This window comes from Carassius gibelio, chromosome B22 (assembly GCF_023724105.1).
Source record: "Carassius gibelio isolate Cgi1373 ecotype wild population from Czech Republic chromosome B22, carGib1.2-hapl.c, whole genome shotgun sequence".
NCBI lineage: Eukaryota > Metazoa > Chordata > Actinopteri > Cypriniformes > Cyprinidae > Carassius > Carassius gibelio.
Genome location: NC_068417.1, coordinates 27,595,048 through 27,612,248, shown reverse-complemented (window position 1 = coordinate 27,612,248; position 17,201 = coordinate 27,595,048).

The window sequence follows — 17,201 nt, the reverse complement described above, 5'->3', positions numbered from 1 at the left end:
TGAAATATTTGCGCTGCCTATCTGAAATCACTGCCTCCGATCAGCGCGTACAGTGTCGAACTCAAAACAAACGAATTTATTCTTGTTTAAGAGCTTTTTTAAATAAAATATTACCATGGGTTAATGCACACAATAAACCCATTGTAACACTACAAGAGCTAAATGCAGGTGTTTGTGACCCGTTTAAGTGTGCAAGACTATTTGAAAGCTCGACTGGCAGAATAACATATCTCTCTCGAGCTGCAGGATTCTGCCTTTCGTCGTACGAACGAACACATCACGGACAAGATTATTTCAAAACACATAATAGCTTGGCGACTATAAACGAAAACAGCCACGTGAACATAAACTGTTGAGAAATAAATCTGAAGTGGATCTACTGGATTTGAATATTAAGTGACCTCATATACCAGCTGCTTCTGTCTTCAATTTTAATCTATATAAAAAATGAAATTCATTCATCTTGGCTGCTTTTTTAATGTGTGTACGTATTTATTTATTATTTTGCTCTAACAAGAATTAATCTATATTTAATTAAATCAATACATTTTATTTTACATTTGATTTGTCCATTTCTGCATCTAAACGCCTAAAAACATAAAACATGCTCTATTATACTATTGTTAGCAATTTCTTTATCGTCCAATTTATCTGGTGTACACTTTTATTTTCATAATAAACTTGTTTGTTAGATTATACAGAGTTACAGTGGTCTATAATAAATATTAACAGGTTTTATTCAAGCTGTTTAGAATGATTGCAGTAGGCTAATTTAATTTAAAAAAAAAATTAATAAAAAACATTTGAAAACAATAACTGTTGTACTTTTTTATACATTTTGTATAATTTCATAGAAATATGCATTATAGTTATAAAAACAAAAATTAATTTAGCCACTCACATAGAAATAGCTTAGGCCTTATCCTTTTTCTGACAGTTTTAGGGATTTTTAAAAATCCTAAAAAAAAAACTTATTTGTGCTGCAAATAATAATTTCAAACTCATTTGATACTGACCTATGACATCCTGTGACATTATATTTATTTTAACTTACATAATCTCATGGATGTAACAGTAAATCTGTTCAGCTCACAGATCAATACTAAGCTGTAATGCAAGCAGAACTTTCACAAATGCTTATGAGTCATTTAAGGATTTGATAACACTGTAAAATAATGTCTAATTTGTTAACATTAGCAAATGCATTGATAACACTTTATAATAACTGCACTCATTAGTAAATAGTCAGTTCATGCTTTATAAAGCCTTGTCCCAATATTAATAGTCAGGAGCAGTTTATAAATACAGCTATAAATAGCTTGCCCTTGGTTTATAAGCACATTTATTAAAAAAGAGAGTAAAGGGTCAGTTATCTTCCTATGAAAAATAAAAGAAAAAACTAAACAAACAACAACACAGATTTATACAGAACTCAGAAATGTTATTGTGGATTTATGATAAAATCAGCTTGTAAATTAATTCATACTCCTCCTCATACTACTCCATACTCCCTTTTCAACATGATGCCAATATACTGAGATGTTAAATTGTGAATGGGTTTAGGATAGCTTAAATGGTGTTGCCATAGAGATTTATTAAAGTAACATAAAAAAATACAATAGTTATTTTACTATATCTTTAAATTTTTTCATTCTAACTCTTCATAATTTTTCATATAAGTAGAAGTCCTCATTTGAAGGAAGCACAGTAAGTTTCATAGCTTTATCATTTTCAAGAGCCAGCATAAAATTAAAACTATCATAACTTATAAATCAAGCTTGCAATTCTTAGTACCAATAATGGCCACCAGATGGAGATATAGGATTACTTTTAAATAATTATTGTAGAAACGAGTATGATTTAAATCATTTATAGAAATCTTTCAAATAAAATAATATGTATTTTATATATTTTACTGATAAAAATGACCTTCACTTAATTAGAATAACAAGCTGAAGTATTGTGAACTGTATATTAAGAATAATTCTTTATAAGCTTTATGGACAGATACGTTTTGAGTGACTCTTGAAGGTTCAGCACCACATCCTCTTTTACCACTGTTTAAAGAATTTATCTTACAGAACAGGTGCGAATGAATTTTGGATAGCTTGAATGGTTTTGTCGTGGTGATTTTTTGAAATAATAGTAAAAAAGGAACCAGTAAATGTCTTTTTATTTTTTTAAAGTGCAGCTTCTAAACACTTCAAAAAAAAAATGTACACATAGAAGACCAGTCATTCTGAGGCATATTTCCTCAGAATGACAGGTCTCATGACAATAGTTTCATGACTATACAACACTATATGGATGATAGAAAATTAAAAAACTATCATACATCTGATGTCACTCAGTCCCACTGTCACTGTGGGTAATGTGTGTGTGTGTGTGTGTGTGTGTGTTAAGTGAATTAGGTGTGAAACTATCAGGGAGCATTTAGTCTCCAGCGCCAACATTTTACAGAACTGCCACTTTCCTGGAGTCTCCAGAATTACTCGGTGTCAGGCTCTCAGAGACTTAAGATTCCAAAAAATGATTTAATTCGAATACCATGAAGTATTGTGAAATACTATATATTAAGGCTTTATATATAGGCTTTATGAACAGATTAGAGTGACTCGTGAAGGACCAGCACCACCTCCTCTTGTCCGATAGTTTGAGGAATATATCTTCCAGAATCCAGGATTAAGATTTAGGAGCTCATTTTTATTCCACCTCCTTTCCTGAAAGTCTGTCTTGCAGAATTGACTAAAAATTAATCTTCACATTAATTCCTAATTATTTTGCAATTCTTTTTGTCAGTTCTTCTTGACCTGTTTTTCTCTTCCAGCTTTCCTGGACTATTGTATAGCACTCATAAATGGTTAAATAAAAAATAATGGTAGTTATTAAAATTGATATGGTTTGGAATTGGTAAAATGTGCTTGGAAAAAAATCACAATAAAACAATGTTTTAATGTTTAAGTTTGGAATATTAACTGACATGAATGAATGCTATATAAATATTGTTCATGTTAACATAATGTTTATAAATGGAATCTTATTGTAAAGTGTTACTAAAGTTATATATATATATATATATATATATATATATATATATATATATATATATATATATATATATTGTTCTGTGAATGTGATTTTAAAGTCTAGATGATTCGGATTAACCCTTTAACTGCCATATCCTTTAAAACCTCACTGCCAGAGGGATATTGTGAATGCATGTGCCCGCTGGGCACAGTTTACCTGATGCCACCGGGGGTGGCGATGGCATTGGTGGCTTGAGCCCGCCATCGCTGCTTGCAGCTATATTTATTATTATTTTTATTTTTTATTAAACCTTCCGGGGGTTTTTGGGGGCCTTAACATGCTCAAAAACTCTTGAAAATTGGCACACACATTGGAATCTGCGGCCATCAGGACGCCGCAGAGGCTGGGACCCGGGCGTGGCACAGGGGCTCTACAGCGCCCCCTGGAACACAGTCAGAAATCTTGAACCATAGCTCACACACACTTGCATGTATTTATATGAAACTCAGTAGACTTATAGATCTCATTGAGCTGAACAACTTTCACACTTTATGTCATAGGCTCCGCCCAACAGGAAATCAGCTATTCAGGGCTGTTTAAAAAAAGCATGCTCTGGAATTTGAAATACTCCTCTGAGGTTTTCAACCCGTTCGCCACGAAACTCGGTGAACATGATCTCAAGACATTGAGGATGAAAAATTGCGAGGGGATTTTTGATATCTCGAACGGTTTGCCCGTGGCGAGGCGTGGAACTTATGGCGAGAAATGAGAAACAGGAAATGTCTAATAACATCCACATACATTTCCTGAATTTGATCAAACTTCATGGGTTTGTTCGTTGTATGATACCGATTGTATATATGTGACTATTAAGAGTCAACGTTATAGCGCCACCAACTGGCAGCAGGAAGTGTGTCATTTTCCAAATGCTTTGAATTCAGCATCTTATTTTTACTCGATTTGCTTAAAACTTCATCAGAATAATGACAAAACACGGCCGATGAAAATCTGTTGTGGGGATATTGATATCTGATATAGTGTTGCCATGGCAACGTGTCAAACTTGAATATTCTGTTATGGTGATTTTGAGGCAGATAACAACCTCAGATTTACATGAAACTCAAAACACATATCAGTATTAGTGATAGCTAGACAATGGCAAAAGCTTTTAAAAGGGCGTGAATGAGGCACTCTATAGCGCCACCTTTTGTCAAAAGTGGGGGGGTTAGTTTTAGCTACAGACACCAAACTTGGTACATAAATTGTTCTTATCAAGACGGACAACTTTCTAATTCACAGTTATCAGCTACGACCAACAGGAAGTCGGCTATTTTGATTTTAATGTGTATTTTTTGAGATTTTACAGTTGTGAATTAATGAATACTCCTCACAGGGGAAGTACACTATACACACCAAACTTTGTCTACATGAAGAAAAAACATCGAGGAACTTAAATTGCGAACAGATTTTGGTTAGCTTGAACGGTTTTGTCGTGGTGATTTTTTGAAATGACAGTAAAAAAGGGAAACATTAATTGTCTTGTATTTTTAAATTGCAGCTTCCAAACACTTCAAAGCATTTTTTCATACAGATATCAAATCATTCTGAGGAAATATGCATAGTTTCACGACTTTACAACACTGTATGGGTAAAAGAAAATGTGAAAACTGTCAGACTTCTCAACTGACATGATCTCACTCTGGCCACTCTGTCTGTGTGAGGAAAGGGAGGGGGAGAGGGAGGGGGAGTGTGAGGGGGTTGGTGACTGTGAATTTTTGGTGACTGACAGTGTGTGTGGACTGTAGGGAGGGGCTGTCTGGCAGAGAGAGAGAGAGAGAGAGAGAGACCTAATCATCCCTTTAATAATCAGGAAAAAAATATCTGTATTTTAAATTGTTATTGTTTTTGTTGTTGCTAATGGTGGCGTTTTTTTCCTTTCATTACAGGTTAAGAAATCTCTTAGGCCTTATCCTTTTCTGGCAGTTTTAGGGATTTAAAAACATCCTAAGAATCCTTATTTATGCTGCAAATAATAATTTAAAACTCATTTGATACTGACCTATGACAAACTGTGACGTGACATGACATTTATTAATCTCATGGATGTAACAGTAAAACTCTTAAACTGACAGATAAAGCTGCAATGCAAGCAAAACTATTTCACAAATGCTTATAGGTTATTAAAATCATTACAAAACACTAATAAATTATTTAAGGATTTGGTAACACTGTAAAATAATGTCTAATTTGTTAACATTAGTAAATGCATTGGTAACACTTTATAATAATGGCACTCATTAGCTAAGCATTAGTAAATAGTTCATGATTATAAAGCCTTTTCGCTTAATAATAGTCATTATAAAGCAGTAATAAATCTATAAATAAATTGTTCTTGGTTTAAAAGCACATATATTACAAAGGAGATTAAAGTCTCAGTTGTCTCATAAAATAAATAAATAAATAAATAAACAACCCAGTTTGATTCAGAATTCAGAAATATTTATTTCAAGATGCAATAAAAGGAAACTGTACACTTAAATAGCTTTTGAGCGATTCTTGAAGGACTAGCATCACCACTTCTTGTACGATGGTTTGAGGAATATATCTTCCAGATAGTACCGCCGCTCCCTATATGCAGAGTATGCAGTATTCGCAGGGCACCAAATCCCAGAAGGGGCACCATCCCAGTTGCTCAAAAAAAAAAAAAAAAAAAGAAAAAAAACATGCGCCATTCTCCCATCCGCGCTCGTGACAGATCACACCACATGTTTGCGGCTGAATGTTTGTAATTGATGGATGGACATCTATGCCTGGGTATAGGACATCAGCAATCCGGCACAGAGAAAAGAAAACTAAAGAAAGAAAAAAAAAAAACAGGCATAAAGCTGTCTTGACATTGGACATTCGAGAGTCTCAAATTTAGGGACGGTCTCTAAAGTTACATGTGATATTGTTATACACTTTTCTAACGTCAGTAGCATTTGAAGAGAATGACTTTCAAAAACAACTGTAATTGTTCATCTAGGTGACAGCTATAATGCACAATTAATTTGAATGTTTGATATTTATTACAACAAACTGTAAGTCATATGTAAATTATGCTACTATTTCACATGGGCTCAAATGCAAATTTGAAGCTCAATAGCATTTGAGAAGAAAGACTTGCAGTCACAAAACAATTGTAATGTGTTCATATAGGTGATGGCTATAATGCACACCTTATAAATTTTTTATAAATATAAAAATAATGTGTTACTAAAGTTATATATATTGTTCTGTGTATGTGATTTCAAAGTCTAGATTGGTCGGATTAACCCTTTAACTGCCACATCCCTTAAAATTGTATTGTCAGAGGGTTACTGTAAATGCTTATGCCCGCTGGGCACAGTTTTCCTGATGCCACCGGGGTAGCGTTGCATTGATGGCTTGAGCCCGACATCGCTGCTTGCAGCTATATTTAGGGCCCGAGCACCGAGGTGCGAGGACCCTCTTGTATCTGCTTTGTTTTTTAGGGCTCAAGCCCAAAGGGCGAGAGGCCTATTGTTTTCCTTAGGATTATTTAGGGCTCAAGCCCGAAGGGGCGAAGAGCCCTATTGTTCTTCTAAGGATTATTCTTCTTCTTATTAGGGCTCAAGCCCGAAGGGGCGAAGAGCCCTATTGTTCTTCTAAGGATTATTCTTGTTAGGGCTCAAGCCCGAAGGGGCGAAGAGCCCTATTGTTCTTCTAAGGATTATTCTTATTATTATTTTTTTTATTTTTTATTAAACCTTCCGGGGGTTTTTGGGGGCCTTAACATGCTCAAAAACTCTTGAAAATTGGCACACACATTGGAATCTGCGGCCAGCAGGACGCCGCAGAGGCTGGGACCCGGGCGTGGCACAGGGGCTCTACAGCGCCCCCTGGAACACAGTCAGAAATCTTGAACCATAGCTCACACACACTTGCATATATTTATATGAAACTCAGTACACTTGTAGATCTCATTGAGCTGAACAACTTTCGCGCTTTATGTCATAGGCTCCGCCCAATAGGAAGTCAGCTATTCAGGGCTGTTTAAAAAAAGCATGTTCTGGAATTTGAAATACTCCTCTGAGGTTTTCAACCCGTTCGCCACAAAACTCGGTGAACATGATCTCAAGACATTGTGGATGAAAAATTGCGAGGGGATTTTTGATATCTCGAACGGTTTGCCCGTGGCGAGGCGTGGAACTTATGGCGAGAAATGAGGAACAGGAAATGTCTAATAACATCCACATACATTTCCTGAATTTGATCAAACTTCATGGGTTTGTTCGTTGTATGATACTGATTGTATATATGTGACTATTAAGAGTCAACGTTATAGCGCCACCAACTGGCAGCAGGAAGTGTGTCATTTTCCAAATGCTTTGAATTCAGCATCTTATTTTTACTCGATTTACTTAAAACTTCATCAGAATAATGACAAAACACGGCCGATGTAAATCTGTTGTGGGGATATTGATATCTGATATAGTGTTGCCATGGCAACGTGTCAAACTTGAATGTTCTGTAATGGTGAGTTTGAGGCAGACAACAAGCTCAGATTTACATGAAACTCAAAACACATATCAGTATTAGTGATAGCTAGACAATGGCAAAAGCTTTTAAAAGGGCGTGAATGAGGCACTCTATAGCGCCACCTTTTGTCAAAAGTGGGGGGGTTAGTTTTAGCTACAGACACCAAACTTGGTACATAAATTGTTCTTATCAAGACGGACAACTTTCTAATTCACAGTCATCAGCTACGATCAACAGGAAGTCGGCTATTTTGATTTGAATGTGTTTTTTTTTTTTTACATTTAGCTGTGAATTAATGCATACTGCTCAGAGGAGAGTAACACTATACACACCAAACTTTGTCTACATGATGCCAAAACATTTTAAACAACTTAAATTGCCAATGGATTTTGGATAGCTTGAACGGTTTTGTCGTGGTGATTTTTTTAAATGACAGTAAAAATGAAATTATTAATTGTCCTGCATTTTTAAATTCCAAACACTTCAAAACCTTTTTTCATACAGAAAAAAAAGTCATTCTGAGTAAATATGGATAGTTTCACGACTTTACAACACTGTATGGATAACAGAAAATTAAAAAACTGTCAGACATCTCATCTCACTCTGTCCCTCTGTTTGAGTATATGTGCTTCAGACTTCCATTGTCTGAGAGAAATTGCGCCTCTACAGGTGCAATTACCGGACATTTACTTTCACTTTTAAATCGGTTAAAAATACAAATAAATACTTAGATTTAATTCACACTGACAAGCTAAACCAACATATCTGATTATTACCGGTTCAGGGCTCATGGATAAATAATTTATGGCCAGAGATATGTGAGAAATAGGAGAAATGAATCACCGATGTGACCATGAGCGTCTGGAGTAAAGAGCTCAGAAAAAACGAATTTATTCCTGTTTTAAAGCTTTTAAAAATAAATTATTACAGCGATATCACACAATCAACCAATTAGAACACACCAAGAGCTACATTTAGATGTTTTTGAACTGTTTGTGTGAAAATGAAATATTTGTGGCTGCCTATCTGAAATCACGCCTCCGATCAGCGCGTACAGTGTCGAGCTCAAAACAAACGAATTTATTCTTGTTTAAGAGCTTTTTTAAATAACATATTACCACAAATGCACACAATAAACCCATTGTAACACTACAAGAGCTAAATGCAGGTGTTTGTGACCCGTTTAAGTGTGCAAGACTATTTGAAAGTGCGACTGGCAGAATAACATATCTCTCGAGCTGCAGGATTCTGCCTTTCGTCGTACGAACGAACACATCACGGACAAGATTATTTCAAAACACATAATAGCTTGGCGACTATAAACGAAAACAGCCACGTGAACATAAACTGTTGAGAAATATATCTGAAGTGGATCTACTGGATTTGAATATTAAGTGACCGCATATACCAGCTGCTTCTGTCTTCAATTTTAATCTATATAAAAAATGAAATTCATTCATCTTGGCTGCTTTTTTAATGTGTGTACGTATTTATTTATTATTTTGCTCTAACAAGAATTAATCTATATTTAATTAAATCAATTACATTTTATTTTACATTTTATTTGTCCATTTCTGCATCTAAACGCCTAAAAACATAAAACATGCTCTATTATACTATTGTTAGCAATTTCTTTATCGTCCAATTTATCTTCTGTACACACTTTTATTTTCATAATAAACTTGTTTGTTAGATTATACACAGTTACAGTGGTCTATAATAAATATTAACAGGTTTTATTCAAGCTGTTTAGAATGATTGCAGTAGGCTAATTTTTTTAAATGTAAATCCCAAATAAAAATTATAATAATTAATTAATAAAAAACATTGGAAAACAATTGCTGTTGTACTTTTTTATACATTTTGTATAATTTCATAGTTTATGCATTATAGTTATAAAAACAAATAAATGTAGCCACTCACATAGAAATAGGCCTTATCCTTTTCTGACAGTTTTAGGGATTTTTAAAAATCCTAAAAAACCTTATTTGTGCTGCAAATAATAATTTCAAACTCAAAAAGTAAATAGTCAGTTCATGCTTTATAAAGCCTTGTCCCAATATTAATAGTCAGTAGTAAGCAGTTTATAAATACAGCTATAAATAGCTTGTTTTTGGTTTATAAGCACATTTATTAAGAAGGAGAGTAAAGGATCAGTTATCTTCCTATGAAAAATAAAAAAAATAAAAATAAACAAACAACAACACAGATTGATACAGAACTCAGAAATTCTATTGTGGATTTATGATAAAATCAGCCTGTAAATGATTTCATACTCCTCCAAGAAGACACAAGTATTTCACACCAAACTTTTTTTAACATGAAGCCAATATACTGAGATGTTAAATTGTGAATGGGTTTAGGATAGCTTAAATGGTGTGGCCATAGCGATGTATTAAAGTAACATAAAAAATACAATAGTTATTTTACTATATCTTTAAATTTTTTCATTCCAAACTCTTCATAATTTTTTATATACGTAGAAGTCATCATTTGAAGGAAGCACAGTAAGTTTCATAGCTTTATCATTTTCAAGAGCCAGCATAAAATTAAAACTATCATAACTTATAAATGAAGCTTGCAATTCTTAGTACCAATAATGGCCACCAGATGGAGCTATAGGATTACTTTTAAATAATTATTGTAGAAACAAGTATGATTAAATCATTTATAGAAGTCTTTCAAAGAAAAATAATATGTATTTTATGTATTTTACTGATAAAAAAGACCCTCACTTAATTAGAATAACAAGCTGAAGTATTGTGAACTGTATATTAAGAATAATTCTTTATAGGCTTTATGGACAGATACGTTTTGAGTGACTCCTGAAGGATCAGCACCACATCCTATTTTACCACTGTTTAAAGAATGTATCTTACAGAACAGGTGCGAATGAATTTTGAATAGCTTGAATGGTTTTGTCGTGGTGATTTTTTGAAAAAACAGTAAAAAAGTAACCAGTAAATGTCTTTTATTTTATTTTTTTTAAGTGCAGCTTCTAAACACTTAAAAAAAATGTACACATAGGAAATATGTGAAATATGCATAGTTTCATGACTATACAACACTATATGGATGATAGAAAATTAAAAAACTATCATACATCTGATATCACTCTGTCCCTCTGTCACTGTGGGTAATGTGTGTGTGTGTGTGTGTGTGTGTGTGTGTGTGTTAAGTGAATTAGGTGTGAAACTATCAGGGAGCATTTAGTCTCCAGCGCCAACATTTTACAGAACTGCCACTTTCCTGGAGTCTCAGAATTACAATGTGTCAGGTTCTGAGAGATCTAAGATTCCAAAAAATTATTTGATTAGAATACCATGAAGTATTGTGAAATACTATATATTAAGACTTTATATATAGGCTTTATGAACAGATTATAGTGACTCGTGAAGGACCAGCACCACCTCCTCTTGTCCGATGGTTTGAGGAATATATTTTCCTGAATCCGGGATTAAGATTTAGGAGCTCATTTTTATTCCACCTCCTTTCCTGAAAGTCTGTCTTGCAGAATTGACTAAAAATTAATCTTCACATTAATTCCTAATTATTTTGCAATTATTTTTGTCAGTTCTTCTTGACCTGTTTTTTTTCTTCTTCTTTTCTGACCTCATGACCCAGTCAGTATTTTTGTACAATGGTCAAGTCTTAACTTATCCATTTCTGTATTGCATTTGTGTTTGATATTTCTCATGGTTATTTCATAATTTTCGACTTTGAGTTAAAACAGTTTGAGTTAAAACTCTTTTTTAGCGCATTTCATCTGTAAAAGAAAACATGCCTAATAATTCTGCACACATGAATATAAGGAGTTTTTCTCTTCCAGCTTTCCTGGACTATTGTATAGCACTCATAAATTATTAAATAAAAAATAATGGTAGTTATTAAAGGTGCTGTAGGGAACTTTTGTAAAAATAATATTTTTTACATATTTATTAAACCTGTCATTATGTCCTGACAGTATAATATGAGACAGATAATCTGTGAAAAAAATCAAGCTCAGCGGAGTAACCCAGTACCTTTGTGATTCTTCATAGACATAAACAGAGAGAAGTAGCTCCAGCTACAATGTTCTTCCGCAAGACGCGAGCAGTTCTGTTTATTAACCGCTAGATCGTCAAAAGTTCCCTACTGCAGCTTTAAGATTGATATGGTTTGGAATTGGTACAATGTGCTTGGAAACAAATCACAATAAAACAATGTTTTAATGTTTAAGTTTGGAATATTAACTGACATGAATGAATGCTATATAAATATTGTTCATGTTAACAATATTTATAAATGAAATCTTATTGTAAAGTGTTACTAAATATATATATATATATATATATATTGTTCTGTGAATGTGATTTTAAAGTCTAGATGATTCGGATTAACCCTTTAACTGCCATATCCTTTAAAACCTCACTGCCAGAGGGATATTGTGAATGCATGTGCCCGCTGGGCACAGTTTACCTGATGCCACCGGGGGTGGCGATGGCATTGGTGGCTTGAGCCCGCCATCGCTGCTTGCAGCTATATTTATTATTATTATTTTTATTTTTTATTAAACCTTCCGGGGTGTTTTGGGGGCCTTAACATGCTCAAAAACTCTTGAAAATTGGCACACACATTGGAATCTGCGGCCATCAGGACGCCGCAGAGGCTGGGACCCGGACGTGGCACAGGGGCTCTACAGCGCCCCCTGGAAGACAGTCAGAATTCTTGAACCATAGCTCACACACACTTGCATGTATTTATATCAAACTCGGTACACTTATAGATCTCATTGAGCCGAACAACTTTCACACTTTATGTCATAGGCTCCGCCCAACAGGAAGTCAGCTATTCAGGGCTGTTTAAAAAAAGCATGCTCTGGAATTTGAAATACTCCTCTGAGGTTTTCAACCCGTTCGCCACGAAACTCGGTGAACATGATCTCAAGACATTGAGGATGAAAAATTGCGAGGGGATTTTTGATATCTCGAACGGTTTGCCCGTGGCGAGGCATGGAACTTATGGCGAGAAATGAGAAACAGGAAATGTCTAATAACATCCACATACATTTCCTGAATTTGATCAAACTTCATGGGTTTGTTCGTTGTATGATACCGATTGTATATATGTGGCTATTAAGAGTCAACGTTATAGCGCCACCAACTGGCAGCAGGAAGTGTGTCATTTTCCAAATGCTTTGAATTCAGCATCTTATTTTTACTCGATTTACTTAAAACTTCATCAGAATAATGACAAAACACGGCCGATGTAAATCTGTTGTGGGGATATTGATATCTGATATAGTGTTGCCATGGCAACGTGTCAAACTTGAATGTTCTGTTATGGTGAGTTTGAGGCAGACAACAAGCTCAGATTTACATGAAACTCAAAACACATATCAGTATTAGTGATAGCTAGACAATGGCAAAAGCTTTTAAAAGGGCGTGAAGGAGGCACTCTATAGCGCCACCTTTTGTCAAAAGTGGGGGGGTTAGTTTTAGCTACAGACACCAAACTTGGTACATAAATTGTTCTTTTCAAGACGGACAACTTTCTAATTCACAGTCATCAGCTACGATCAACAGGAAGTCGGCTATTTTGATTTGAATGTGTATTTTTGAGATTTTACAGTTGTGAATTAATGAATACTCCTCACAGGGGAAGTACACTATACACACCAAACGTTGTCTACATGAAGAAAAAACATCGAGGAACTTAAATTGCGAACAGATTTTGGTTAGCTTGAACGGTTTTGTCGTGGTGATTTTTTGAAATGACAGTAAAAAGTGAAACATTAATCGTCTTGTATTTTTAAATTGCAGCTTCCAAACCTTTAAAAAACATTTTTAATTTAGAAAACCAGTGATTCTGAGGAAATATGCATAGTTTCATGACTTTACAGCACTGTATGATTAAAAGAAAATTAAAAAACTGTCAGACATCTGATCTCACTCTGTCACTCTGTGTGCTGACTCTGTGTGTGTGTGTGAGTGTGAGTGGGGGAGGGGTGTGAGCTGAGTGGCAGACAGACAGAGAGAGAGAGAGAGAGAGAGAGAGAGAGAGAGAGAGAGAGAGAGAGAGAGAGAGAGAGAGAGAGAGACTTAAACATCTCTTTAATCACCAGAAAAAAAACTGTATTTTAAATAGTTATTTTTTTTGTTGTTGTTGCTAATTGTGCTGTTATCATTACATCTTAAGAAATATCTTAGGCCTTATCCTTTTCTGACATTTTCAGGGATTAAAAAAAATCCTAAAAAACCTTATTTGTGCTGCAAATAATAATTTCAAACTCATTTGATACTGACCTCTGTCACCCTGTGACATGACATTTATTTGAATTTACATAATCTCAAGGATGTAACAGTAAAACTGTTCAGCTCACAGATGAAGACTAAGCTTTAATGCAAGCAGAACTATTTCACAAATGCTTATAGGTTAATGAAATCATAACAAAACACTTTTAAATTATTTAAGGATTTGGTAACACTTTAAAATAATGTCTCAATTGTTAACATTAGTAAATGCATTGGTAACACTTCATAATAGCTGCAATTCTTAGCTAAGCATTAGTAAATAGTCAGTTCATGCTTTATATAGCCTTCTCCCAAAATTAATATTTTAGTAAGCATTTTATAAATACAGCTATAATTAAATTGTTCATGGTTTATATGCACATTTATTTTGAGGAGATTAAAGGCTGTAATCTCCCTAAAAAAATGTAAAATAAAAAATAAAATAAATAAAATAAACAAACACAGAACTCATAAATATTTATTTCAAGATGCAATAAAAGAAAACTGTACACTTGAATTTATTTATATATATATATATATATATATATATATATATATATATATATATATATATATATATATATATATATATATATATATATATATATATATATACACACAATTGCATAAGTTTATATTTAAAAATGTTTAGCAAGTGTACAGCTAATAATAATAATAATGCATTTTATTTAGTTTTAGCTACAGACACCAAACTCGGTACTTAAATTGTTCTTATCAAGACGGACAACTTTCTAATTCACAGTCATAAGCTACGATCAACAGGAAGTCAGCTATTTTGATTTGAATGTGTATTTTTGAGATTTTACAGTTGTGAATTAATGCGTACTCCTCACATGGGAAGTACACTATACACACCAAACTTTGACTACATGAAGAAACAACATCGAGGAACTTAAATTGCGAACGGATTTTGGTTAGCTTGAACGGTTTTGACGTGGTGATTTTTTGAAATGACAGTAAGAAGGGGAAACATTAATTGTATTGTATGTCTAAATTGCAGCTTCCAAACACTTCAAGGCATGTTTTCATACAGAGATCAAATCATTATGAGGAAATATGCATAGTTTCATGACTTTACAACACTGTATGGATAAAAGAAAAGAAAAAACTGTCAGACTTCTCAACTGACATGATCTCACTCTGGCCACTCCGTCTGTGTGAGGAAAGGGAGGGGGAGAGGGAGGGGGAGTGTGAGTGTGAGGGGGTTGGTGACTGTGAATCTTTGGTGACTGACAGTGTGTGTGGATTGTAGGGAGGGGCTGTCTGGCAGAGAGAGAGAGAGAGAGAGAGAGACCTAATCATTCCTTTAATAATCAGGAAAAAAAATCTATATTTTAAATTGTTATTGTTTTTGTTGTTGCTAATGGTGGTGTTTTTTTCCTTTCATTACAGGTTAAGAAATCTCTTAGGCCTTATCCTTTTCTGACAGTTTTTGGGATTTAAAAACATCCTAAGAAGCCTTATTTGTGCTGCAAATTATAATTTCAAACTCATTTGATACTGACCTATGACAACCTGTGACGTGACATGACATTTATTAATCTCATGGATGTAACAGTAAAACTCTTCAACTGACAGATTAAGCTGCAATGCAAGCAAAACTATTTCACAAATGCTTATAGGTCATTAAAATCATTACAAAACACTAATAAATTATTAAAGGGTTTGGTAACACTGTATAATAATGTCTAATTTGTTAACATTAGTAAATGCATTGGTAACACTTTATAATAACTGCACTCATTAGCTAAGCATTAGTAAATAGTTCACTAATTACATTGTTCTTGGTTTAAAAGCACATATATTACAAAGGAGATTAAAGTTTCAGTTGTCTTATAAAATAAATCAATAAACACAACCCAGTTTGATTCAGAATTCAGAAATATTTATTTCAAGATGCAATAAAAGGAAACTGTACACTTGAAAAGGTTTTGAGCGATTCTTGAAGGACTAGCATCACCTTCACTTGTACGATGGTTTGAGGAATATATCTTCCAGATAGTACCGCCGCTCCCTATATGCAGAGTATGCAGTCTTCGTAGAGCACCAACTCCCAGAGGGGGCACCAGTTGCTCAAAAAACAAAAAAACAAATATGCGCCATTCTCCCATCCGCGTTCGCGACCACTCAATAGCATTTGAGAAGAAAGACTTGTAGTCACAAAACAATTGTAATGTGTTCATATAGGTGTCAGCTACAATGCACACCTTATACATTTTTTATACATTTTAAAATAAAGTGTTACTAAAGTTATATATATTGTTCTGTGTATGTGATTTCAAAGTCTAGATTGGTCGAATTAACCCTTTAACTGCCACATCCCTTAAAACTTGATTGTCAGAGGGTTACTGTAAATGCTTATGCCCGCTGGGCACAGTTTTCCCGATGCCACCAGGGTGGCGTTGCACTGATGGCTTGAGCCCGACATCGCTGCTTGCAGCTATATTTATTATTATTTTTTTTATTTTTTATTAAACCTTCCGGGGGTTTTTGGAGGCCTTAACATGCTCAAAAACTCTTGAAAATTGGCACACACATTGGAATCTGCGGCCATCAGGACGCCACAGAGACTGGGCCCCGGGCGTGGCACAGGGACTCTACAGCGCCCCCTGGAACACAGTCAGAAATCTTGAACCATAGCTCACACACACTTTCATGTATTTATATGAAACTCAGTACACTTATAGATCTCATTGAGCCGAGCAACTTTCGCACTCTATGTCATAGGCTCCGCCCAACAGGAAGTCAGCTATTTAGGGCTGTTTATAAAAAGCATGCTCTGGAATTTGATATACTTGTCATAGGTCTTTTACTTGATTGCCACCAAACTCGGTCAACATGATCTCAAGACATTGGGGATGGAAAATTGCGAGGGGATTTTTGATATCTCGAACGGTTTGCCCGTGGCGAGGCGTTGAAATTATGGCGAGATATGAGAAACAGGAAATGTCTAATAACATCCACATACATTTCCTGAATTTGATCAAACTTCATTGGTTTGTTCGTTGTATGATACTGATCGTATATATGTGACTATTAAGAGTCAACATTATAGCGCCACCAACTGGCAGCAGGAAGTGTGCCATTTTCCAAATGCTTTGAATTCAGCATCTTATTTTTACTCTATTTACTTAAAACTTCATCAGAATAATGACAAAACACGGCCGATGTAAATCTGTTGTGGGGATATTGATATCTGATATAGTGTTGCCATGGCAACGTGTCAAACTTGAATGTTCTGTTATGGTGAGTTTGAGGCAGACAACAAGCTCAGATTTACATAAAACTCAAAACACATATCAGTATTAGTGATAGCTAGACAATGGCAAAAGCTTTTAAAAG